General features: G+C 50.4%; 1 long non-coding RNA gene across 1 annotated transcript; it reads left to right on the top strand.

Annotated features, from left to right (window-relative positions):
* Positions 1 to 5,637: 5,637 nt before the first annotated feature.
* Positions 5,638 to 20,135, top strand: LOC138438754 (uncharacterized). Its single transcript, XR_011256458.1, has 5 exons — positions 5,638 to 5,787; positions 9,108 to 9,241; positions 11,286 to 11,406; positions 17,396 to 18,229; positions 19,470 to 20,135. It is a non-coding gene; the product is annotated as an uncharacterized lncRNA (long non-coding RNA).
* The last annotated feature ends 6,290 nt before the right edge of the window (positions 20,136 to 26,425 follow it).

Here is a 26,425-nt window from a genome sequence, read left to right as displayed (position 1 = left end):
CTCGCGCAGCCGGCTCCTTCCTGGGCAGGAAGCCTAGCAGCGAGGCAAGTCTGGGCAATGTTCGGCCAGGGCACAGCAGCCTCGCGCCAGCAACTCTGCCAGATCGGGCCTCTGAGCAGAGCTGGAGCTCTGCCGTCCTGGAGGCGCACTCGGCTCCAGCCAAGCAGGGCTTGAGCCAAACGAGGCTGGGCTGCCTCTTCTTCCCTCAAGGAGGCTCACCTCCCCGCCAGCTGTTCACTCGGCTTCCAGGTGGGGGCGCTCTGCGCCTCCTGCAGGTCTTGGCTCAGGGGCTACTTGCCCTGAGCTGGGGCTGTGGGCGTGAGCCCAGGGACGCAGGGGCAGGCCCCAACCAGCTGCACACGTCTCTGCTGGGGAGGAGAGCGCTAGGGAAGCTACGTGTGTGAGGCAGCTGCTGGGCGCCCAGGGAGTCAGCCTCCGGGTGTGCGGGGCTGCAGACAAAAGCCACGGGCCCTGGGAGGCTGGTACACTCCGTTCGGCGCTGAGTCTGTGCGGCCAAGCAACCGCTGGAGGTGCCCTACACTTGCCTTTCTTTCCCTCTCACAGAGCTCTCCCTGCTGGAACCCTTGGCAGTGTGCAAGCCACCGGTCCCTAAGCCCTCCCTAAGGACGCCTGGGGCCTAGGTGCAAAGGCAAGGCAGGACCAGAGCTGAGGCCAGGAAGGGGCAAATGGCGTCTCCCAGCCTCGCGCAGCCTGCTTCTTCCGGGCAGGAAGCCTAGCAGCCGGGCAAGTCTGGGCAAGGCTCGCCGAGGGCAGAGCAGCCTCGCGCGAGCAACTCTGCCAGATCGGGCCTCTGAGCAGAGCTGGAGCTCTGCCGTCCTGGAGGCGCACTCGGCTCCATCCAAGTAGGGCTTGAGCCAAACGAGGCTGGGCTGCCTCTTCTTCCCTCGAGGGGGCTCGCCTCCCCGCCAGCTGTTCACTAGGCTTCCAGGTGGGGGGGCTCAGCGACTCGTGCAGGTCTTCGCTCAGGGGCTGCTTGCCCTGATCTGGGGCTGTGGGCGGGAGCCCAGGCACGCAGGGGCAGGCCCCAACCAGCTGCACACGTCTCTGCTGGGGAGCAGAGCGCTAGGGAATCTTCGTGTGTGAGGCAGCTGCTGGGCGCCCAGGGAGTCAGCCTCCGGGTGTGCGGGGCTGAAGACCCCAGCCAGCGGCCCAGGGAGCCTGGTGCACTCCGTGCGGCACTGAGTCTGGGCGGCCAAGCAACCGCTGGAGGAGCCCAGCACTAACCCTTCCCTTCCCTCGCACAGAGCTCTTCCTGCTGGAGCCCTTGGCATGTGCAAGCCACCGGCCCCTAAGCCCTCCCAAAGGACGCCTGGGGCCTAGGTCCAAAGGTGAGGCAGGAGCGGAGCTGAGGCCAGGAAGGCGCCAGTGGCGTCTCCCAGCCTCGCGCAGCCTGCTCCTTCCTGGGCAGGAAGCCTAGCAGCCAGGCAAGTCTGGGCAAGGCTCGCCCAGGGCAGAGCAGCCTCGCGCCAGCATCTCTGCCAGATCGGGCCTCTGAGCAGAGCTGGAGCTCTGCCGTTCTGGAGGCGCACTCGGCTCCAGCCAAGTAGGGCTTGAGCCAAACGAGGCTGGGCTGCCTCTTCTTCCCTCGAGGAGGCTCGCCTCCCCGCCAGCTCTTCACTCGGCTTCCAGGTGGGGGCGCTCTTCGCCTCTTGCAGGTCTTGGCTCAGTGGCTGCTTGCCCTGAGCTGGGCCTGTGGGCCGGAGCCCAGGCACGCAGGGGCATTCCCCCAACCAGCTGCACACGTCTCTGCTGGGGAGGAGAGCGCTAGGGAAGCCAAGTGTGTAAGGCAGCTGCTAGGCGCCCAGGGAATCAGCCTCCAGGTGTGCGGGGCTGCAGACCCCAGCCAGGGGCCCTGGGAGCCTGGTGCACTCCGTGCGGCGCTGAGTCTGGGCGGCCAAGCAACTGCTGGAGGAGCCCTGCACTTGCCCTTCCCTTCCCTCTCACAGAGCTCTCCCTGCTGGAGCCCTTGACAGTGTGCAAGCCACCGGCCCTTAAGCCCTTCCCAAGGACGCCTGGGGCCTAGGTGCAAAGGCAAGGCAGGAGCGGAGCTAAGGCCAGAAAGGCGCCAGTAGCGTCTCCCAGCTTCTCGCAGCCTGCTTTTACTGCTGGAACCCTTGCCTCTGCGGCACTCAGTAGCCCCTAATCGCGACTCCAATCCCGGAACTCCACCCTGACCTCAAAACCCTATATCCCAAACCTGTAAACTGAATGCCTAGCTCGAATCCCCAAACAATGAACCTGAAACCTGATACCTTAACCCTAACCCGACCTCAAACCAAAACACCTACCCCTTAATACCAAACCCAAACTCCAATCTCCAAACCGCAACCCCAAACCGCAAACCTCTAACCCCGAAGCCGAACCCCAAACCCCAAGCCCCTAATCAGAACAAGAACCCCCAAACTCCGAACCCCAAACCCCTAACTCGAACACCATACCATGAACCCCAACCCATTTCCCGAATCCAAATCTCTAACCCCAAGCACCGAACTCCCAACCTGAACCCGAATCCCCTAACCCAATCCCCTACCTGAACCCTTTACCATAACCCGAAAACGAAACACCAAACCCCTAACCCATAACCTGAACTGCGACCCCCTACCCTAAAACAGAAGCCCCTGTCACTAACCCCTAACCAGAACAGCGAACCCCTTAACCGAACCTCAAAGGCCGAACCCCAAACCCCTAACCCGATCCGTGAACCCCTAACTCGTACCCGAACCCCTAACCCGAGCCCCAAACCCAAACCCCGACCCCCAAACCCCATACCACAAACCCCGAACCATGTAGCCCAAACCCCGAATCCATAACTCAAACCCCGAACCCCAAATCTGGAACCCGAACCCCCAACCCCAAACCGCTAACACGAACCCCACACCCAGACCGCACACCCCTAATGCCTTACCGGAAACGCAAACCCATAAAGTGAACCCCAAACCCTGAACCCAAACCCCTAACCCGTACCCCACACCCCACACCCCCAACCCAAACCCCAAACCCCTAACCCAAACTGCGAACACCTAACCCGAATTCTAAACCCCGAAACCCAAACCCCAAAACCCAACCCTCAAACCCAAACTCCAAACCCCTGATCCGAACCCCAAACCCCAAACCCCTAGCCGGAACCCCAAACCTCAAACCCCAAACCGCACACCCCAAACCCCTAAGCCGAACCCCGAACTCCCAACCCCTAACTCCTAACCTGAACAGCACAACTCGAAACTGCACCTCACACCCCCATCCCCAAACCCTGAACCCAAACCCCCGAAGCCCAAACCCCAAACCTCAAATCTTGACCCCCGATCCACAAATCTCACTTACTGAACCTCTAATCGGAACCCCCAACCCCAATCCTCGAATCCCAATTCCCGAACCCCAAACCCAAACCCCAAACCCCTAATCCGTAACCCAAACTGCAAACCCAAAAACCGAACCCCAAACCCCCAACCCACAACCCTGAACCCAAACCCCAAACCCATAACTGGAACCCCAAACCCCGAACCCCTGACCCAAATCCCAGACTCCAAACCCCAAATCCCTAACCCCTAACCAAATCCGCGAACCCCTATCCCAAACCGCGAACCCCAAACCCCAACCCTCAACCCCTAACCTGAAACGCGAACCCCAAACCTCGAACTCCAAACCCCAAACCCGAACCCCGAACCCCTAACCAGAACCCCAAACCCAAACCGCGAACCCCAAAACCCAAACCCATAACCCGAATCCCAAACCCAAAACCCCTAACCCGAATCCCAAACCTCCAACCCAAACCGCGAACCCCAAACCCCAAACCCTTCACCCTAACCTCAAACCCAAACCCGAACTGTGAACCCCTAACCCAATCCGAGAGCCCCTAACCTGATCCCCAAACCCCAAACCCAAACCTCAAACCACAAACCCAAACCGCGAACCCCAAACCCTTTACCTGAACCTCAAACCCCAAACCCAAACTGCGAACCCCGAACCTGAACTGAGAACCCATAACCTGATCCCCAAATCTGAAACGCGAACCCCTAACCCGAACCCCAAACCCCAAACCCAAACCGCGAACCCCTAACCCGAACCCCAAACCCCTAAGCTGAACCTTGAACCCCTAATCGGAACCCCAAACTTCAAACTAGAACCGCGAACCCCTAACCCCAAACGCTGAACCCCAAACCACAAACACGAACCCTGAACCCGAACCCTAAGTAGAGAGGGGATTCCCCGCACCCGAACTCTGAACCTGAACCCTAACAAGTTGGGGGGATGCCAGAACCCTAAACCTAACCCTAACAATAAAACTCTAACATAAACATAAACTTTTCTGGCCTAAGCCCCGCCCCTTGCTGTCCCTCACCCCCTAAAAGCAAACGAGGCAAAACTGGGACTTGAATGCCTGACCTACAGAGCCAAGTTGGATGTTTAACTGGTTGTCAGCCTAACCGCTTCGCTAGAGAGGATTACTGGGTTTTGTTTTGCTCCCAGGCGCTCTTCAAGCCTCACCCCGCCACTGCAGGCTAATAAAGAACTATGGACCCTATTAGCGCTCACTTTACCTGTAACCCTAGAGTTAATGCCAACCCTAACCGTAACCCGAACCCTGACCCTGACATGAACCCTAACCCAAACCCGAACTCTAAGAAGAGGGGGGTCCCCGAATTCTAACCTGAACCCGAACCCTAACAAGTGGGGGGGGGGTTGCCCGAACCCTAACCCTAAGCTTAACAATAAACCTCTAAAATAAAAAAATTTTCTGGTCTAAGCCCTGGCTCTTGCAGTCCCCTGCCCCTTAAAAGCGAAAAGGTCAGACTGGAGACTTGAACTCCTGATTTACAGGCCATAGTCTGCCCGCCTACTGGCCCGCCTAACCCCTATGATACAGAGGCTTGCTGCTTTCAGCAGGGCTCCCGAACCCTCTTCAAGCCTCGGCCCGCCAGGGCAGGCTAATAAAGAACTATGGGCCCTATTAGGGCTCACTTTAAGCTGTAACCCCAACACTAATGCTAACCCTAACCGTAACCCGAACCCTGACCCTGACATGAACCCTAACCCAAACCCGAACTCTTAGAAGAGGGGGGATCCCCAAATTCTAACCCTAACCCTGAACCCGAACCTGAACAAGTTGGGGGGTTGCCCGAACCCTAACCCTAAGCTAAACAATAAACCTCTAAAATAAAAATAAACGTTTTTGGTCTAAGTCCCGCCTGTTGCTGTCCCCCGCCCCCTAAGAGCAAAAGAGTTAAGCTGCAGACTTGAACTCCTGACTTACAGACCATCGTCTGCCTGCTCACCAGTGCACCTAACCGCTACGCTACAGAGGCTTGCTGTTCTGACAGAGCTCCCGGACCCTCTTCAAGCCTCTGCCCGCCAGGGTCTGGCTCTATAGACTATCATGGCTGTCCTAGGTCATCTTTGCTTTCTATAGTCATAGTTTTATCCCTAAATCATAGACAGATCAGCTGAGAAAAAGCTTGGATTGTCTCGGTGGGGTGGATTTGCTTGTCCTTGTGTTTCACCTGGAGGCAGTCGCGGTCCCGCGGGCCTGTCCTGGAAGGGGGCGTGGGGGTGGGGCGCACCGTGAGCGCGTCGGGGGCGGGGCGAGCCTGGGCGGCTGGTCAGGAGCGCGGCTCACGTGAGCGGGTCTGGGGCGGGATGAACATGGCGGCGCGTCGGGGGCCAGGGCTCTCAGGGCTCGCCATTGCAGCTGGGAATGCTCGTTTCGTGGGCTCCTGGGTCCCCGTCGATTGGCATCCAGCGAGCAGAGCGCAGGGCTGTGGGCCACAGGTAAGGGAACTCGGACTGGGCGGAGCAGGGAACCATGTATTCTGCCCTCTTTGTTTGCAGTCTCGGAGCCGACTAAAATGGCGGTCGCAGAAAAGCCTCGCCTTTGAGGTCAAGGGTTTTACTGCTTTACCCCTTTGCATAAAGCTCAGACCCGCGCGGTTTTCCCAAGCAGCCTAGTGTATTGCTTCCTACAGGCCTGGAGAGGATAACAGGCAGGAAGGCCAGGGGTCTCCAGACAGAGAAAATAGACTGCAAGTGTCAGACGTTTTTTTCTCTCTCTTAAGAGGCCGGAGGAGACAAAAGAGTGCTGCATTTTTTTTTCTCCATGTTGATACAAATTTAAAAGGTTTCTCAGAAATTTCTGTGTTGCCATGACCACTCCTGGCTCCACCTGAATTTAACTTTCCTCAAACCTTGAACTAAGCAATGCATTTTTCTTATGGAAATGTTTGTCTTAAGGTATGCTAATGTACTATGTATTTACCCAAGGCTCTGTCTTCAGGTCAGTTTCCCCTAAAGGCTCAGAAAAAACTTGACAAACCAGTATGTTTTACTCATACCTTGTTCTCTTAATCTATGTGAATGAAACTATATATTTGCTTGGAAATCTGCCTTTCTTCAAGATTCATGTCCATCATTTTATGGCCTGGGATGACTCATCTGCTGCCAATGTTATCTCAATGCATGCTGTGGGTGAGGGGCCTGGTGCCATTCTCTGACACATTGTCTTTCTTTCATTAGCAGACTGCTAGTGGCTCTATAACATCTGGCTAAAGACTAGCAGGGGGTACTCTTCCCCCTTTTACTGTCTACGTCAGCAGCTCTCTCGATCTCTTTTATATTTTAATAAAACTTTTTAACAGAAAACCTCTGAGCCATCAAGCTTCGTCACTTGCCCTGGATTGAATTCTCCTCTGGAGTCCAAGAATGCTGGCATCTTTTGTGGTTTAGCAACCACCTTTCAGCCTTTTGAAATTCATATTGAATCTTCATTTCAGATTGAAGATGCATTCCATGGTATTGCCAACTGAAGCCTTTTCATCGCTATGGCATATCTGTCCATGTCTTTAGGGTATTTTTCAGCAATCATGTATCATTTCCAGTGTGCCAGTCTTGTTATCCTCATTCTGTCCATAGCAAAGTCTTTTATTAATGTTGACATGACTGAAAGGGAATCGTTTGTTTAAATTCCTTTTCAGATTGTTATTTGCTGGTGTATACAGATAACACTGTGTCATCATTCATTTGTATCAGTTTGGACAGCTTGATAGTTGTCTTTAGTTTCTTTAATTTCTCATAATTTAAGATGACCCTGTCTCATATATTTACAGTCTCACCCCTAGTCTCAGTCATTTCTTCAAAGAACTGTCCTTTTTTTAAACATTACATTATTTTTGACTGTGCTGGGTCTTTATTGCTCGTTTGTCTAGTTGTAGTGAGCAGAGGCTACCCTCTAGTTGCTGTGCCATGGCTTCTCATTGCAGTGCTTTCTCTGTTTGCAGAACTTGGGCTCTGGAGCATGCAAACTTCAAGAGCTGTTCAAGGGCTTCATTGCCCCTGGGCGTGTGGAATCTCCTACACAGGAATTGAACCCGTGTTCCCTGCATCGGTAGGCAGATTCTTTACCACCGGGCCATTGGAGATGTTTCCTGTTCCCTTTTATTAGAGAATGATATTTAAAACATACATGTAGGAGCTCAATATGCTCAGCTGACAATACATGGATATATATATATATATATATATACATGTATTCCAGCTCACCTTTGAACATATTCAGTTAAAGGTAATTTGTGATGTCTCCAACCTGATCCACCACGACATGGACATTGTAACGTTTCCTTTTGTTTATCTGTAACTTTGCATTCCAATGGTAAGATACCTGGCTTCCACCGCTTGTCATACACAGAATTCAGTGCTTGTCCCACGTGGTTACTGAAAAAAAAACTGTCAGATTGTCTTTCAAAGGGGGCTCTGCATGCATTGCACCAGTATCTTGAGTATGTTTTTGTATGATAGTTTACTATCAGTATACCCTCAGTGGCCAGGTGTCTATTTCAGTCGCTACCAATTATGAATGGGCTTGTTTGCTCTAGTGTTCTTGGACAATTCGAATACAGTTTCTTTGTCAGATATGCATTGTTTTAGGAAAACAGTTTTATTGATTGTTGGCTGTGTTGCCTCTTTGTGTGTGGGCTTTTCTCTAGTTTTGGTGAGCATGGGCCATAACTAGTGGTTTGCAGGCTTCTCACTGCAGTGTCTCCTCTTGTTGAGGGGCACAGGCTCACGGGCTTCAGTGGCTGCAGCATGTGAACTCGGCATCGTGGCTTCCAGGATCTAGAGCACAGGCTCGCTCGGCTGTTGTGGCACACGGGCTCCATAGGATGTGGGATCTTCCCATCCTAGGGATCGCACATGCATCTCCAGCACCGGGGGGTGGATTCTTTACTATGGAACCACCAGGGCATATTTTAGACTAGTTTTCCACACATGTATCTAGTGAAAGAGGCCAGGATCAAGAGGCATGGCAGCTGGGAATCCTCAGCCCCAGCTCTGGTGTGCTATCCAAAGCTCTGGGGCCTTTGGTGAGCAGCTCAGCTTCCCTGGGACTGTTTCCTCCCATCAGAAATGCCCTGCTTTTGGACTGTAGCCCACCAAGCTCCTCTGTCCCTGGGATTTCTGAGACCAGAGTACTGCAGGTGGTGCCATTTCCTTCTCTGCTGCTGCTGCTGCTGCTGCTGCTGCTGCTGCTGCTGCTGCTGCTGCTGCTGCGTCGCTTCAGTCGTGCCTGACTCTGCGCGATCCCATAGACAGCAGCCTACCAGGCTCCTCTGTCCCTGGGATTCTCCAGGCAAGAACACTGGAGTGGGTTGCCATGTCCTTCTCCAGTGCATGAAAGTGAAAAGTGAAAGTGAAGCCACTCAGTGAAGTCGTGTCCGTCTCTTAGTGACCCCGGGGTTGCAGCCTACCAGGCTCCTCTGTCCGTGGGATTCTCCAGGCAATGGTACTGGAGTGGGCTGCCATTGCCTTCTCTGATTTCCTTCTCTGCAAGATAGCGTTTTGAAGATATTTTCTCCTGGATATTGCTTTTGATGAAGGAAGGGGGATCCCTTTCAGGGCTTGAGAGTGAGTTCTTGTCTGACACTGGGCAATGAGTTGTCTGAGGAGAGGAGTGCTGTCCAAGCGAGAGGCTTTATTGGGAAGGGCTGCCAGGGTGGAGGGCAGGAGGGTGAGGGAAACGGAGAGAACCACTCTGTCACGTGGCTCACAGTCTCAGGTTTTATGGTCATCGGGCTCATTTCTGGTTTGTCTCTTGCCAGGCATTCTGAATTGGGATCCTTCTTGGGGGCACACGCATCACTCAGCTGAGATGGATTCCAGCGAAGTGGATCCTGGGAGGTTGGTAGGACCTCTGAACTGGAGCCTCCCATCTCCTGACCTCTCCAGAATTCTGGTTGGTGGTAGCTTGTTCGTTCCTTGTTCCTTCCCAGGACCTCCTGTTGTAAGATGATTCCTGCAAGTGTTTTCTTTTCTCTGTTGCCTGGCCAGGGTGGGTGGTCCGTGGTTCATTTAACAGTTTGTTTTTGGTTCTCTCGAGTAAGGTCCTCCACAGGGTAAATGTATGAAATGATAAAAGGCAATGTTTTAAATAATTTATATTCATAATTTGGTAAGTTGGCTTGTTTTGTGTATGTTAGACCTGATCACCAGACCAACGGTCATGTAGAACTTTTGCAGTTTTCTAAAATTCTATAGTTTTTTAAATGGAGTTACCTTGTTGCAAAGTTTGTGTTTATGTTCATATTTTTTTAAAGTTATTTCTTTTAGTTGATTGATCATTGCTTTACAATATTGGTTTGATTTGTCATACATCCACATGAATTAACCATAGGTGTACCTATGTCCTCTTGCTCTTGAATCTCCCTCCCACCTCGCACGCATTCCCACCTCTCCAGGTTACTACTGAGCCCCAGTTTGAGTTCCCTGAATCATACAGCAAATTCCCATTGGTTGTCTATTTACAAATGTAGGTGTACCTGCATCCATGCTGCTCTCTCCATTCATCTCACCCTCTCCCTCTTGTTCCCCACCCTCGTCTGTAAGTCTGTTCTCTATGTCTGCACCTCCATTGCTGCTCTGTGAACAGACTCGTCAGTACCATCCTTCTAGATTCCATGTTTTTCTCTCTTTGACTGACTTCCCTCCCCTTTATTAGAACAAACTCAAATGTGTTCCTTTTTATGGCTGCATTCCATGCAGGCTCTGATTGTTCCTTAGCCATGTTTTGCGGAGGGTCATGGAGCTATTCTGCTCCATTTCAGTTTGGGCTTCCAGTCTGAGTGCTCGCAGCAGAGCTGCTTCTGGGTGAGCCCTCTGAGGTCTGTGAGCACCGGGCTGCCCGCTCTTCTCTTGTGGCCCGCAGGGGGCGCCAAAGGCCCCTCTGACCCGCGGGCGCAGGACGCTTTGCCTTTAGACTCTGCTCCGTGAGCAGCTGGCGGGAGCTTTGTCTCCTCAGGACCATCGGGGCTCAGGCTTCTGGATAACAGGGCTGCATCCAGGCTGAGAGGAGCAGGGTTGCCTCAGTGCCCACCAGCAGGGAGGCGCTGCAAGAGCGAAAAATGAGGATGGAGTAGACGTTTCCTGTGTCCAGCTGAGGGCTGACTGGAGGTCCATCTCAGAGGACTCAGGGGGAAAGAGCTCCGTGTGCAAAGCGGTGGGTTTTCAGTTAGATTTGCCTTAGATGATGTAGAGGATGAACACTGATGTTCTTCCGTGTAGGTGGCCATTTTCCTGTCACTGTTTCTTGAGAAGACTGTCCTTTCCTCTTCGCTCGTTCCTGGTTTGATTTTCAGGAACTGACCATGTACAGGTGGGTTCGTTTCTGGGCTCTCTATTCTCTCCTGGAGTCCATGTGTCTGTGTTCCTGCCAGTTCCTCACTGTGGTGGTCACTACAGCTCCGTGATGTAGTTTGAAGAGGGATAGGAAGATGCCTCCAGCTGTGTTCCTCTTTCTCAGAGTCTTTTTGGCCGTTTAAGGTCCTGTTCAACAGTAGCAGCCTAATATTAGGAATATTTCTATTTCTGTGAAAAATGCCATTGAATATTATTTTGTGATTGCAGTCCGTGTATTTGTTGATGACTTTGGTTGGAATGGACCTTTTAATTCCTCATTGTTCCAGTGCATGAGCGTGGAATAATTTTCTGTGTGTTTGTATTTTCTTTGGTTTCTTTATCAGTGCCTTCTAGTTTTCTGACTACTGGTTTTTTATGTTCTTGATTAAGTTTGTTGCTAGATGTTTTATTTAAGTGGGATTTTCTTAATATTTTTTTCTGATTGTTATTAGTGTATAGAAATGCAAGTGATTTTTGGACTGTAAAGGGTAGTATTTTATGATTGTAAATTAATCCAAAATGATTCAGCTTTACTGAATGTAGTCTAACAACTTTTTGTGAAGTGATGTGGAACATTTTATCTGTAAGATCTGTTTCTCCTGCAGTAGGTCATCCAGAGGACCCAAGACATGGTGGTTACTAATAGACTTCCCACACTACTTCTTCATTCCACGTGGACTCCTTCACGGGCAGTGAGCATCGCAGCTTCCCTTGAACTTCATCTGGGTAAGTCTTGGCCTGTATCAGAAAGTTTCCTGCCTGTCTGCTCTAAATTTCTTTTGTGGTATTGACATGGTTGTTTTGAAACCTAGTATACTTTCCAGTCATTTAAAATGTACAGAAAATGCCTAGCAATGGGAACAAGTGCTAGCATTTGCCACATCATCTAAAATACTCTATGTGTTTTATCCAAAATGGGTACCTTCTGCAGAACCAGCACATAATCTCCAAAATCAGGAAATCATATGGTACCTACATTATAATGTAATCCACTGCCCCACTTCCACTTTTAGCAATTGTTCAAGTGTATGAATATATCTTTTGTTTCCATCGTCATCCTTTTTTCTTTATTTAGAGTGTTACTGAGATTTTCAGTTATTTGGACAAACTTGATGGATTGAAAGCAGACATGGTGAATAAGGGTTCTGGGTGGCCTTTTCTATGTGGATTTCTTTTTCACTGAAGATGGTTTTAATATTTATTCATGTGGTAACATGTATGAATCCTGCATTCTTTCTCCCCCCCCCCATAGTAATTAAAAATAAATAATATGCCATTTACCATTTAGATATTTGTAAGCATACAGTGTTGTAGCAGACAACCTTTTCTTGTTTTGCAAACCAGTTTAATAATGTGCACCTTGTGCGTGCTTTGGAGAAACTCAGGAAACTGAGTCAGTGACTGAAATGGCCCAAGATATCACCTTAGATTCCATCTTCATCTGAAAACAAAACAGGCACTTTCTGGTGGTCCAGTGGCTGAGACTGGACACTCCCAAAGAAGGAGGCCCAGGTTCATTCCCTGATCCAAGAGCTAGATCTCCCATGCCACAAAGGAGAATTTGCATGTTGTAGCTAAATATCTGGCTTACCTCAATGAAGGTTGACCTGGCGCAGCCAAATTAAAAAAGAAACAAATATTTTACAGATACAACCAAAGGAAAGGAAGGGTATGGTTGTTGTGCAGATTTACGGCTTAGCTTTCCCTATCGATAGAAAAGAAAAAAGAGTTTCAAAAGACTGTGTCTCATCCTTCTATCTGGCATATAGAGAGGATTCCTTTGAAATGAGATTTCTCTGGTAAATGTGACTCACAGAAGAGCTGTCTTGAACTTGGGTTTCAGAGATGATCATGTGTCCTCTAAAAAAAAAAGTTAATTGGGTCCCACTAATTCTCATGCTGAGGTGGTATATTTTGTGGTAGCATTTGCTCCCCTTCACTTTGGATGTATCCCCATTTGTTTACACTGTCATCTACTGAAGACATCCTGATATTTGAAAGTTTTTAGTTATTACAAGTAGAGCTGTTGTATATAATCATGTGATACTTTTTGTCTGGACGTTTTCAAAGCTGTTTAGTAAGTGCTAGCCATATAGTATTCAGGTCACAGGTGAGCTTTGTTTAGCTGTGGAAAAATCCAGCTATGTTTCTCTGTGGCATGTGGGATCTTCTGGGGTAAGGGATCAAACTAGAGTGTCTTGCATTGTCAGGCAGATTCTTTACCACTGAGCCACCGGAGAAGTTGTGCCCTACCCCCGTTTTTTTTTTTTTGAGTTTACTGGATCTAATAGGTGTGCAGTGCTACCTCACTGTTATTTTAGTTTGTAATTTCCTAATGATATGTGATTTTGAGTCTTTTTGATAGGCTTATTTGCTATCTTTATATTTTTGTAGGCCAGGTGTTTAGGTGTATACATTTTTTATGAGATTGTTCTAGATTTTTTGGTATATTTGGAGTACAATCCTTTATCAGATATGTATTTTATAAATATATTTTCCTGTGGCTTGTGTTTAAGTTTTGTGAATAAGGTTTTTCACAGTTTAAATGTCTAATTCTTTAAAGTTAATGTTATATATGTTTTATATCCTTTTTTGGATAGACTTTAGTGTGTTGTTGTTGTTGTTGTTAAATTTTATAAGCAGAAGTGAGGTACTGTAGATACAGTTTTAAGCTAAGCTGAGGTACCATAGATACAGTTTTGCCTTTTGTCTGTTAAGAAGTTTGAGTGAGTTTGGTGTACACTGTATATAACATTATGTCTACATTCATTTGACTGGATATAGCTTCCAATTATTTGTCTAATTGGTTTTGGAGATATCACGGGAAGTCAGTTTTTCCAAGGGAAACTGAGGTCCATGAAACATGAACTCTTTTCGATCGGTCGGAATCACTCTCTGCTATTTCTGACAGATTTGACTTGTTTGGATATCTCATATGAGTGGAATCACAGAACGTTTGTCTTTTCTTGGTCTGGTTTATTTCACATGATCTAATGACCATAAGGTTTGTCCACATTGTCGCATTGTCAGAATTACTGACTTTGAAGGGCCGAATCAGATTCCATTGTGTGTATACCACAGTTTGTTTATGGAATTGGCTGCCATGGACACTTAGATCACTTCTGTTTGTTTGCCAGTGTGAATCATGCTGTTGTGAGTATGACGGAAGAAGTATCCATTTTTTCAGCCCCCTTTCCCAATCCTTTTGGGTACATAGCTTGAATTGGAATCGAACTATGTATTTATTCCATGTGTTTGTTTTGGAGTCATTTCTGTAATGTCTTGCAGAGTGGCAGCACCATTTAATGTACTTTTTCGTATGGTGGAATACCGTTCAAGCTTCTGAATATACCTTGTGTTGCATATTCAGTCTCCCACCAACGGACACTTGAATGAGTTCTACCTTTGAGCTATTGTGAATGTCACTATGAGTATTTGTGTACCAGTTTTTGTTTGAATTATTAACAAGTACATTACTATATATAAAAGAAGCCACAAGGACCTACTGTACAGTTTAGGAAACTATTAAATATCTTATGATAATGTATAATGGAAGAGAATCTCAAAAGGAATATATGAAAAGCACATAGTAACCATGATATTTATTGTGCCAACACTATGAGTTATCATAGCACTACTCAACGTGTATTTATACATGTCAGTAAAATATTCACATCTGTAAGGATATTATAAAAAATTATATAAAAAATCAAGAATTCAAACAGAGATTAAATAAACTTCCTGTCATTGCTCATCATCATTTATACATTCATACTACCTGTAACACTCATTGTATAAGTGCTGGACTAGCAATTGATGTTCTCGTAAACCAAGAGATTGTGAAGGTGTAAGGAAATATAGCTTATTGAATTCCTTAATGAAGGATTATAGAACTCTATGTCCATGAAGTGAATGAAATTCCATTTTATTGAACCACATTCTTACTAGAGTGATGAGCTTCCACCCCACCCAACGTTAGTTCACAATGAAATCCTGCAGTCCTCTGGCCTCAATGTCTGCTTCCTGCTACCGAGAAAGAAAAGATGAGGAAGTCCTGACAAAACCGATGCTATTTTTCTTTTTCTGATTTGTATTTTATCGCAGGGCTTGGCAAAAAGAGGGCCCAACCTGTTTTTAGAGTTCCATCCCAAGGGTCCCTCTGGCATGTTCCCTATGTTGACAAAGTGCTGATTATTTTCAACAAAGGACAATGATCTGCACTTCACTATCTGTTGCTTGAGCTGGAATAGCGGGCATCCCTTGAAGTGCATTCCTTCATGCTGAAGTAGGCATCCCTGAAGCAATAGTATAAGAGGAACACATTTATCACGTAGACATCGCAGCCCATGCATTTGTAATAATTTTTCAGTTATACCCATCATCATCGGAGGAACTGACTTGTCCCAGTAACAACGAGAGTACCCAGTATAACAGTTCCTTGACTTATGAGTACTTCCTATGAGTACCCTTATGAGTACTTCTTCCAATGTTGTTTCTCCTACTTTGGTCATGAACAGTAGAAGCTGATGGCAGTGGTCCTTGAAATGTATGTCGATTCCTAGGTGGCACAGTTGATAAATAAAAAATCTGCCTACCAGTGCAGGAGGGGGAAGTGATGTGGGTTTGATCCCTGGTTCAGGAAGATAACAATTCATACACATGTTTTATGTGAACCAGTTTGATACTCATGAGTTTTTTCTTCTGTATACAGAAAAACAAATGCTGTTCAAGGACACTGAAAGAACCCTGATGTTGAAAATCAGATCTGTATTGTGAGCAATGCTTAGATATCCATGAGTCGAAGCATAGTATTATGCCTATCATCCTTGTATTTCTCTCAGTGAAATATGTTGAGGAAAACTCTTCATTCGTGGTCTAGATTCACGAAGAAGCTAAATAGCATTCATCCTTTACGTTGACAACTGTGAATTTAAATCTCCTGTGAATCCTATGTGACAACCACACATACCAACATGAGTTATCAGTATTATATCAATATTTTTAGTCCTATTGTATGTCAACTAAAAAAATCAGTATATAATTGTACATGAAGTCAAGACATAAAATCAGTGCAAATACAAAATGTTCCATCCTTTGAGAAAGGGAGAAAAACATCTCTGTGCTTAGCCTATTGCATTTTTATGTATTAGACCCTTAAGTAGTTTATTCACCACACCCTGTGAATGATTCACAAATCTTCAGAGAAGAAAGGATCATTTCTCTTGAACAATGAGTAGTTCAACTATTCTCAAAGCAAAGCCATAAGTGAGTCTTATTTTGGGTGAGACCATGAAAACTCAGCGTTTTCATTATGCTTGTGCTTATGATGGGAGGAGGTCTGAGAAAGCACTTCTGAAGGTTTATTCATACCAGTCGTTCTCATATGTATCGAGTCTTTAAAGGTCGAATCACCAAGGTGTTGCTTCTACACTTGTACTAGGCTGAGCAGCAACATTCCCTTTCTCCGTAAGTGCAGTAGACGTGTTCCCAACCTGTCTGTCTTCTGTCCTCTGGAGTATGCATTGCTTGAGCTCATCACAGCCTAGTAGATGGAAATCATCAGGATATTCTGGAAACCCTTTTTATTTCAGTCTGTTCAGGAGGTTACCACTGCTGCAAACCTCTGGATTTTACCAAGCGCTTTTAACAACCTCAGATGAAGGATATAAGTCAACACTGGTGACAGCCACGGGCTTCCATGGCCTATCCATGATTGTTGGCTTTGCTTTCATAATCATCCTGTTTCTTATACCAGCTAAACTGTCAGTGTATTTTTTAATTACCATTTTATCTTTGATGGTTTTTAGAGCTATTATGGATTTTCCTATATATCTTCACTTATCGGTGAGGGTCTTATGTTAGTAGTAGTTATGACAACTGACTTTCTGTCTGTTAGCTGTGGCAGAATAAAAAAAGAATGACCCACTGTATATTATTAATATTATGTATCAATATATTGTTAGTTTTATTGTTTGCAGTCATCCAATTCCAAGTTTCTGAAATAAACTTTCAGAAAAATCACATCCTTTTGAATGCCCATTTGACTGAATAGGAGCACGGAAATGTTCTTCCATAAAATTGTTTACAGTTTCCATTCCGTTTCTCCTGTTTGATGTAGATATTGGCCTTTGGTTCTATCAGTAGCTTTGCAAGTAAAAAAAAAAATTAATTAGAGCTCGTATGGTAATTTTACTGTTAGCAATAAGTTTAGCATAAAATGAACACAGAAGAGGTTACAGTAGACCAAATATGAAAGTCAGTTTAAAAGAAAACATAGTGTTGAATGTTTACAGTAGGAATATAGTTATGAAGTTCCTTTATTATTATTCTATCCTTTCCTTTTGTTTTGCAGGGGTGTTAATGTACAGATTCCAGTACTATGGCTAGAGCGAATAATAGTATCATTATTCTTGAGAGCAACTCTACTAAGTCTTCACGCTCATGTCACTCAAGGTTTTTTAATACCTATTATGTTAGTCGTGTTTGTAGTTTGTGAAGTCACATAAGTTGCATTCATTCAAGCAATAGTATCAAACAGCTATGGCATCAATTATAGATGTGAATCGATATCGAATGTGAATCCATTTCACTGTGACAAGTTATTATTGTAGATATTCTATTCATGCCAGTAACAAAGCTGTGCAGAAATAATACAATGTTTATTAAGAAAATAAGATTTACTAATTTGTTTTATTATTCTATTTCTTTTAAACAGATTTAATGACAACAGGCTCAACTTTTCATTCACTTGTATGACTATGAGCAGTTTGACCAAGTTGAAGAAGATGACTCGTTTGTAGTCTTCCTCATCAGCTCATTCCATCTACTGGCTTTAAAATCATTTAGTACAGAGCTCACCGTCTAGGTGTTCATCCAGTGTTTTGTTTGCTTATCATGCAGGATCATTTTAAAAGGAAAAGTATGTGTGTATGAGTTAGAGCTCTGATCCCAGGAGTCCATGTAGAAGCTTCCCCTGAGAAATGTATCGTTTTTGCACCAATGCTACTGAAATGTGTGAATGTGGTATACCACGCGTCCCAATAAGTGTAAACAGCGTCATAGGCTACTTATTTGAAATGACCAGTACTCATGACATTCCATTCAACTGAGGACTAAATATAGCCAACGTAGGCTGTGTTTGCCAAATAGACTTTGAAGTATTCTTCACACAGTCCTTCATCGATGCCAGTTTTCAGATCGAAGAAACCCTTGCTCCATGAAGTTTGTGAACACATATACTCATGTTTTGTTTGAGATTTTAAAGTCATTCTTCAGTTTTGTTGGAGGAATGGTTCTGTATATGCCCCGTGGATCCCCAAATCCACTGATGTTCATGTGTCTTGGGGCTTCCCAGGTGGTTCTAATGGTAAAGAACATGCAGAACATACCCATGCAGGAGACATGGGAGGTATGGATTCCATCCCTGGGGCAGGAAGATCTCCTGAGGGAGAGCATGGCAACCCCCTCCAGTATCTTTGCCTAGAGAATCTCATGGAGAGAGGAGCCTGGTGGGGCCTAGTCCATATGATCCCAAGGAGTTGGACACAATGTAAGTGACTTCGCACAGCACATGATTCGTTGTCATAGCTAATATAATGGAGATGACATAAAAAGAAGCACCAGCGGGCGAAAGTCAATATCCATCACTTTTAAACTTTGGAATGTATTGTGATATTTTACATCCATATTTGTATGACTTGATAGTTGGAGAATCGATGCATGTGAAGGCCTGGTTGTGTTATATGTATGTTGAGGGAAGATATATTTTTATGTGGTTTGACATATAGGTCCCATTTCATTCGTAGACATATGCATACTCATCACTTATCATCATTTTTTTTTTTTTGAAAAGACCATTGTTTGGAAAGGTTGTTGTCTAACCATGAAAGATGCTTGAATTCTTGGGCTCCTTAGAGGAAGAATTCAACCCGGGGCCAGTGATGAGGCTTGATCAGTCAGAGCTTTTGTGTCCCAACGTTTTATTAAAGTATAAAAGAGAGAAAGCTTCTGACATAGACATCAGAAGGGGGCAGAAAGAGTGCCCCCCTACTCATCTTTGGCTGGATGTTATCTAGCTACTAGCAGTCTACTCATTAGAGAAAGGAATGGCAGCAGACCCCTCACCCACAAGATATATGGAGATGACCGTGGCACCAGGTGAGTCATCCTGGGCCATAAAACGATTGATATGAGCAAATGGATAGCTTCATTCACATAGATCAGGAGAGCCATGTATGAGTAAAGCATATTGGTTTGTCAAGTCAGTTCTGAGCCTTTAGGCAGAACCTACTTGAAGATAGAGTCTAGGGTAAATACATAGTACATTCACATAGCTTAAGGCAAACCTTTCCATGAGAAAAATGCCTTGGTCAGCTCAAAGTATGAGAAAAGTGAAGTTCAGGCGGAACCAGGTGTCATTATAGCAACACAGAATTGTAAGAGAAAATCTCTGTTTAAATTTGTATCAAGAAGGGGAAAAAAGATAACAGCTTGTTTCCTCCTGCCTCGGAAGTGACAGATAACAACTGTCTGACACTTGCACCCCATTTCCTCCCTTTGGAGACCCCTGGCCTTCCTGGCTGTTACCCTCTCAGTTTCATTCATTGAGCGTTTTCTGCCTTGTGAAACATTGGGCATAGAAGTATGTGTTTATTTAGGGGTATTTCATCCAATTTCATTTAAATGCATATGTGAATTAGAAAGTTTGACATGCTGTTGCTTTGTATACCGATTGGGAAATGTGAGCCTCCAAGCTTAATTTAGTTTTTCATGTTCATTTTTCTTTTTAGGGGTACAAAGAAAAATAATATGACTGTTAAGATCAGCTTTCGTATTTTTTGCCAAATATGAATTGGGATCACATCGATCAGAGATGAGTCTGTGCATGAAAGCCCTAATAACTAATGCTAATTGACTTCACTACCATGGGATGTTTTCATATCTATTGAGGATTTACTTCATGTATTTCGATTTTAACTTTCTGTCTTACAGCCTTGTTTGTAGATCAAAGCTATTTGAAATTGTCATCTGGTTTCAAATGGCTTGTGAGGTTATTCATGAGTGGTTCATAAAACCGAATGGATTGTACGTAGCCATACTTTGTTGTCATTCTATGAATTTGAAGAATGTCTGAAGAATGTCTGCAGTTATGCCTTAAAGATTCATACAATTGATGTCCAATATTTATCTCAAAAGACTTGCTTTCAATTTGTAGTTTCCTATGCGTATGTCTTTCTTTATGGATTTGGGTAGAACTTGTATTGGAACACTGAAAAATCTGTGATATCAACCGTGCTGACCTTTCTGGTGGTCATCATTAAGATTTTCACGCTCTATGGATCCTAGTGGAAACAGGTGCTGTTCATCCTACTTTTGTGAAGATTGAACTCATCGTAGAAAGTGGAATTTGTTGAAATATTTATGGTATAAATAAATCTTGTCTCTATAATTACCCAGAGTCCTGGTGCGTATTTGATTGCTAAGTTATAAAATGTATGAGATAGATGTGATCCATCAATGGCGACTGGATAAGTGGTGGAGAGGTATTTTGGTGATGCAAGAGATTTAAATGATATGATCATAGTATTTATATCCCTTTTATGTGGATAATGGGTCTTGGATCCATGTTTGAAACCTTACAACCTCGTCTTTTGTTATGCATGGGAAGTGTCAAAAATGAAGAAGATGCGGGTAGGTACTTCAAGGGTAAGTATAGGGCTGAGGGCGTGACTATGATGTGGGTTAGGGTTAGGATGTGGATGGGGGTCCGGTTAGGGTAGGGTAAAGGTTAGAGTTCGTGGAGGAGCCCTCCAAACTTGTTAGGGTGAGGGGTGAGGTGTGAGGGTTCAGGATGAGGGTGAGGGTAAGGATTCAGGGTGAGGGTTAGGATTCAGGATGAGGGTGAGGATTCAGGGAGAGGGTGAGGGTGAGGGTTCAGGGAGAGGGTGAGGGTGAGGGTTCAGGGAGAGGGTGAGGGTGAGGGTTCAGGGTGAGGGCGTGGGTGAGGGTAAGGGTTCGGGGTGAGGGTTCAGAGTGAGCGTTCAGGGTGAAGGTGTGGGCCTCACATCTGATACAGGATTGTACTCCAAATATACCCATCCCTTCCCTTGAACAGACCTCTCACTATGGGAGCCCTTGGCAGTGTGGAACCCACCGGCCCCTAAGGCCTCCCAAAGGACGCCTGGGGCCTAGGTGCAAAGGCAATACAGGAGTGGAGCTGAGGCCAGGAAGGCGCCAGTGGCGTCTCCCAACTTCGCAAAGGCTGCTCCTTCCTGGGTCGGAAGCCTAGCAGCGAGGCAAGTCTGGGCAAGGTTCGCCCAGGGCAGAGCAGCCTCGCACCAGGAACTCTGCCAGATCGGGCCTCTGAGCAGAGCTGGAGCTCTGCCATCCTGGAGGCGCACTCGACTCCGCCCAAGCAGGGCTTGCAGCCTAAGGCGGCTGGGCTGCTTCGTCTTCCCCCTAGGAAGCTCGATTCCCGCATGCTGTTCACTCGGCTTCCAGGCGCCGGCTCCCTGCCCCTCCTTACGGTCTAGGATCAGGGGCTGCTTCCCCTGAGCTGGGGCTGTGGGCAGGAGCCCAGACACACAGGTGCAGGACCCAACCACCTGCACACGTCTCTGCTGGAGAGGAGAGCGCTAGGGAACCTACGTGTGTGAGGCAGCTACTGGGCGCCCACGGAGTCAGACTCGAGGTGTGCGGGGCTCCAGAGCCCCGCCAGGGGTCCAAGGAGCCTGGTGCTCACCGTGCGGCGCTGAGTCTGGGCTGTCAAGCAACCGCTGGAGGAGACCTGCACTTGCCCTTCCCTTGCCTCTGACAGAGCTCTCCCTGCTGGAGCCCTTGGCAGTGTGCAACCCACCGGCCCCTAAGCCATCCCCAAGGACGCCTGGTGCAAAGGCAAGGCAGGAGCAGAGCTGAGGCCAGGAAGGCGACAGTGGCATCTCCCAGGCTCAAGGAGCCTGCTCCTTCCATGGCAGGAAGCCTAGCAGCCAGGCAAGTCAGGGCAAGGCTCGGCCAGGGCAGAGCAGCCTCAGACCAGGAACTCTGCCAGATCGGGCCTCTGAGCAGAGCTGGAGATCTGCCATACTGGAGGCGCGCTCAGATCCAGCCAAGCAGGGCTTGAGCCGCACGTGGCTGGGCTGCCTCTTCTTACCTCGAGGAGGCTTGCCACCTTGAATGCTCTTCCTTCGGCTTCCAGGCGCGGAAGCTCTGTGCCTCCTGCAGGTCTTGGCTCAGGGGCTGCTTGCCCTGAGCTGGGGCTGTGGGCGGGAGTCAAGACACGCAGGGGCATACCCCAAACTGCTGCACACTTCTCTGCTGGGGAAGAGAGTGCAAGGGAACGACATGTGAGAGGCAGCTGATCGGCACCCACGGAGTCAGCCTCCAGGTATGCCGGGATGGAGACCCCAGCCAGTGGCCCTGGGAGGTGCGTTTCTTCGTGCGGCGCTGAGTCTCGGCGACCAAGCAACCGCTGGAGGATCCCTGCACTTGCCCTTCCCTTCCCTCTCACAGAGCTCGCCCTGCCTGAGCTCTTGGCAGCATGCAAGCCACCGGCCCCTAAGCATTACCCACGGACGCCTGGGGTCTAGGTTCAAAGGCAAGGCAGATGAGGAGCTGAGGTCAGGAAGGCGCCAGTGGCGTCTCCCAGGCTCACGCAGCCTGCTCCTTCCTGGGCAGGAAGCCTAGCAGTGAGGCAAGTCTGGGCAAGGCTCGCCCAGGGCAGAGCAGCCTCGCGCCAGCAACTCTGCCAGATCGGGCCTCTGAGCAGAGCTGGAGCCCTGCCGTCCTGGAGGCACACTCGGCTCCAGCCAAGTAGGGCTTGAATCAAAGGGGGCTGGGCTGCCTCTTCTTCCCTCGAGGAGGCTCGCCTCCCCGCCAGCTGTTCACTCGGCTTCCAGGTGGGGGCGCTCTGCGCCTCCTGCAGGTCTTGGCTCAGGGGCTGCTTGCCCTGAGCTGGGGCTGTGGGCGGGAGCCCAGGCACGCAGGGGCAGGCCCCAACCAGCTGCACACGTCTCTGCTAGGGAGGAGAGCGCTAGGGAAGCTACGTGTGTGAGTCAGCTGCTGGGTGCCCAGGGAGTCAGCCTCCGGGTGTGCGGGGCTGCAGACCCCAGCCAGGGGCCCTGGGAGCCTGGTGCACTCCGTGCGGCGCTGAGTCTGGGCGGCCAAGCAACCGCTGGAGGAGCCCTGCACTAGCCCTTCTCTTCCCTCGCACAGAGCTCTTCCGGCTTGAGCCCGTGGCAGTGTGCAACCACTGGCCCCTAAGCCCTCCCAATGGACGCCTGGGGCCTAGGTGCAAGGGCAAGGCAGGAGCGGAGCTGAGGCCAGGAAGGGGCCAGTGGCGTCTCCCAGCCTCGCGCAGCCGGCTCCTTCCTGGGCAGGAAGCCTAGCAGCGAGGCAGGTCTGGGCAAGGCTCGCCGAGGGCAGAGCAGCCTCGCGCCAGCAACTCTGCCAGATCGGGCCTCTGAGCAGAGCTGGAGCTCTGCCGTCCTGGAGGCGCACTCGGCTCCAGCCAAGTAGGGCTTGAGCCAAACGAGGCTGGGCTGCCTCTTCTTCCCTCGAGGAGTATCACCTACCTCCCAGCTGTTCACTCGGCTTCCAGGTGGGGGCGCTCAGCGACTCGTGCAGGTCTTGGCTCAGGGGCTGCTTGCCCTGAGCTGAGGCTGTGGGCGGGAGCCCAGGCACGCAGGGGCAGGCCCCAACCAGCTGCACACGTCTCTGCTGGGGAGGAGAGCGCTAGGGAAGCTACGTGTGAGAGGCAGCTGCTGGGCGCCCAGGGAGTCAGCCTCCGGGTGTGCGGGGCTGCAGACCCCAGCCAGGGGCCATGGGAGCCTGGTGCACTCCGTGCAGCGCTGAGTCTGGGCGGCCAAGCAACCGCTGGAGGAGCCCTGCACTAACCCTTCCCTTCCCTCGCACAGAGCTCTTCCTGCTGGAGCCCTAGCCACGGGCCCCTAAGCCCTCCCCAAGGACGCCTGGGGCCTAGGTGCAAAGGCGAGGAAGGAGAGGAGCTGAGGCGAGGAAGGAGCCGGTGGCGTCTCCCAGCCTCGCGCAGCCTGCTCCTTCCGGGGCAGGAAGCCTAGCAGCGAGGCAAGTCTGGGCAAGGCTCGCCCAGGGCAGAGCAGCCTCGCGCCAGCAACTCTGCCAGATCGGGGCTCTGAGCAGAGCTGGAGCTCTGCCGTCCTGGAGGCGCACTCGGCTCCAGCCAAGTAGGGCTTGAGCCAAACGAGGCTGGGCTGCCTCTTCTTCCCTCGAGTAGGCTCGGCTCCCCGCCAGTTGTTCACTCGGCTTCCAGGTGGGGGCGCTCTGCGCCTCCTGCAGGTCTTGGCTCAGGGGCTGCTTGCCCTGAGCTGGGGCTGTGGGCGGGAGCCCAGGCACGCAGGGGCAGGCCCCAACCAGCTGCACACGTCTCTGCTGGAGAGGAGAGCGCTAGGGAAGCTACGTGTGTGAGGCAGCTGCTGGGCGCCCAGGGAGTCAGCGTCCGGGTGTGCGGGGCTGCAGACCCCAGCCAGGGGCCCTGGGAGCCTGGTGCACTCAGTGCGGGGCTGAGTCTGGGCGGTCAAGAAACCGCTGGAGGAGCCCAGCACTAACCCTTCCCTTCCCTCGCACAGAGTTCTTCCTGCTGGAGCCCTTGGCAGTGTGCAAGCCACCGGCCCCTAAGCCCTCCCAATGGACGCCTGGGAACTAGGTGCAAGGGCCAGGCAGGAGCGGAGCTGAGGCCAGGAAGGCGCCAGTGGCGGCTCCCAGCCTCGCGCAGCCGGCTCCTTCCTGGGCAGGAAGCCTAGCAGTGAGGCAAGTCTGGGCAAGGCTCGCCCAGGCCAGAGCATCCTCGCGCCTGCAACTCTGCCAGATCGGGGCTCTGAGCAGAGCTGGAGCTCTGCCGTTCTGGAGGCGCACTCGGCTCCAGCCAAGTAGGGCTTGAGCCAAACGAGGCTGGGCTGCCTCTTCTTCCCTCAAGGAGGCTCACCTACCCGCCAGCTGTTCACTCGGCTTCCAGGTGGGGGCGCTCTGCGCCTCCTTCAGTTCTTGGCTCAGGGGCTGCTTGCCCTGAGCTGGGGCTGTGGGCGGGAGCCCAGCCACGCAGGGGCAGGCCCCAACCAGCTGCACACGTCTCTGCTGGGGAGGAGAGCGCTAGGGAAGCTACGTGTGAGAGGCAGCTGCTGGGCGCCCAGGGAGTCAGCCTCCGGGTGTGCAGGGCTGCAGACCCCAGCCAGGGGCCATGGGAGCCTGGTGCACTCCGTGCAGCGCTGAGTCTGGGAGGCCAAGCAACCGCTGGAGGAGCCCTGCACTAACCCTTCCCTTCCTTCGCACAGAGCTCTTCCTGCTGGAGCCCTAGCCACGGGCCCCTAAGCCCTCCCCAAGGACGCCTGGGGCCTAGGTGCAAAGGCGAGGCAGGAGCGGAGCTGAGGCGAGGAAGGAGCCGGTGGCGTCTCCCAGCCTCGCGCAGCCGGCTCCTTCCTGGGCAGGAAGCCTAGCAGCGAGGCAAGTCTGGGCAAGGCTCGCCCAGGGCAGAGCAGCCTCGCGCCATCAACTCTGCCAGATCGGGCCTCTGAGCAGAGCTGGAGCTCTGCCGACCTGGAGGCAACTCGGCTCCAGCCAAGTAGGGCTTGAGCCAAAGGAGGCTGGGCTGCCTCTTCTTCCCTCGAGGGGGCTCGCCTCCCCGCCAGCTGTTCACTCGGCTTCCAGGTGGGGGCGCTCAGCGACTCGTGCAGGTCTTGGCTCAGGGGCTACTTGCCCTGAGCTGGGGCTGTGGGCGGGATCCCAGGCACGCAGGGGCAGGCCCCAACCAGCTGCACACGTCTCTGCTGGGGAGGAGAACGCTAGGGAATCTACGTGTGAGAGGCAGCTGCTGGGCGCCCAGGGAGTCAGCCTCAGGGTGTGCGGGGCTGCAGACCCCAGCCAGGGACCCTGGGAGCCTTTTGCACTCCGTGCGGCGATGAGTCTGGGCAGCCCAGCAACCGCTGGATGAGCCCTGCACTAGCCCTTCCCTTCCCTCGCACAGAGCTCTTCCTACTGGAGCCCTTGGCAGTGTGCAAGCCACCGGCCCCAAAGCCCTCCCAAAGGACGCCTGGGGCCTAGGAGGCCAGGAAGGCGCCAGTGGCGTCTCCCAGCCTCGCGCAGCCGGCTCCTTCCTGGGCAGGAAGCCTAGCAGCGAGGCAAGTCTGGGCAAGGCTCGCCCAGGGCAGAGCAGTCTCGCGCCAGCAACTCTGCCAGATCGGGCCTCTGAGCAGAGCTGGAGCTCTGCCGTCCTGGAGGCGCACTCGGCTCCAGCCAAGTAGGGCTTGAGCCAAACGAGGCTGGGCTGCCTCTTCTTCCCTCGAGGAGGCTCGGCTCCCCTCCAGCTGTTCACTCGGCTTCCAGGTGGGGGCGCTCTGCGCCTCCTGCAGGTCTTGGCTCAGGGGCTGCTTGCCCTGAGCTGGGGCTGTGGGCGGGAGCCCAGGCACGCAGGGGCAGGCCCCAACCAGCTGCACACGTCTCTGCTGGGGAGGAGAGCGCTAGGGAAGCTACGTGTGTGAGGAAGCTGCTGGGCGCCCAGTGAGTCAGCCTCCGGGTGTGCGGGGCTGCAGACCCCAGCCAGGGGTCCTGGGAGGCTGCTGCACTCCGTTCGGCGCTGAGTCTGGGCGGCCAAGCAACCGCTGGAGGTGCCCTGCACTTGCCTTTCCTTCCCTCTCACAGAGCTCTCCCTGCTGGAACCCTTGGCAGTGTGCAAGCCACCGGCTCCTAAGCCCTCCCTAAGGACGCCTGGGGCCTAGGT

The sequence above is a fragment of the Ovis canadensis genome, chromosome 4, assembly GCF_042477335.2.
Source record: "Ovis canadensis isolate MfBH-ARS-UI-01 breed Bighorn chromosome 4, ARS-UI_OviCan_v2, whole genome shotgun sequence".
Lineage (NCBI taxonomy): Eukaryota > Metazoa > Chordata > Mammalia > Artiodactyla > Bovidae > Ovis > Ovis canadensis.
The sequence above is the reverse complement of the archived record's forward strand: the minus strand, read 5'-3'. Positions and strand labels throughout refer to the sequence as shown.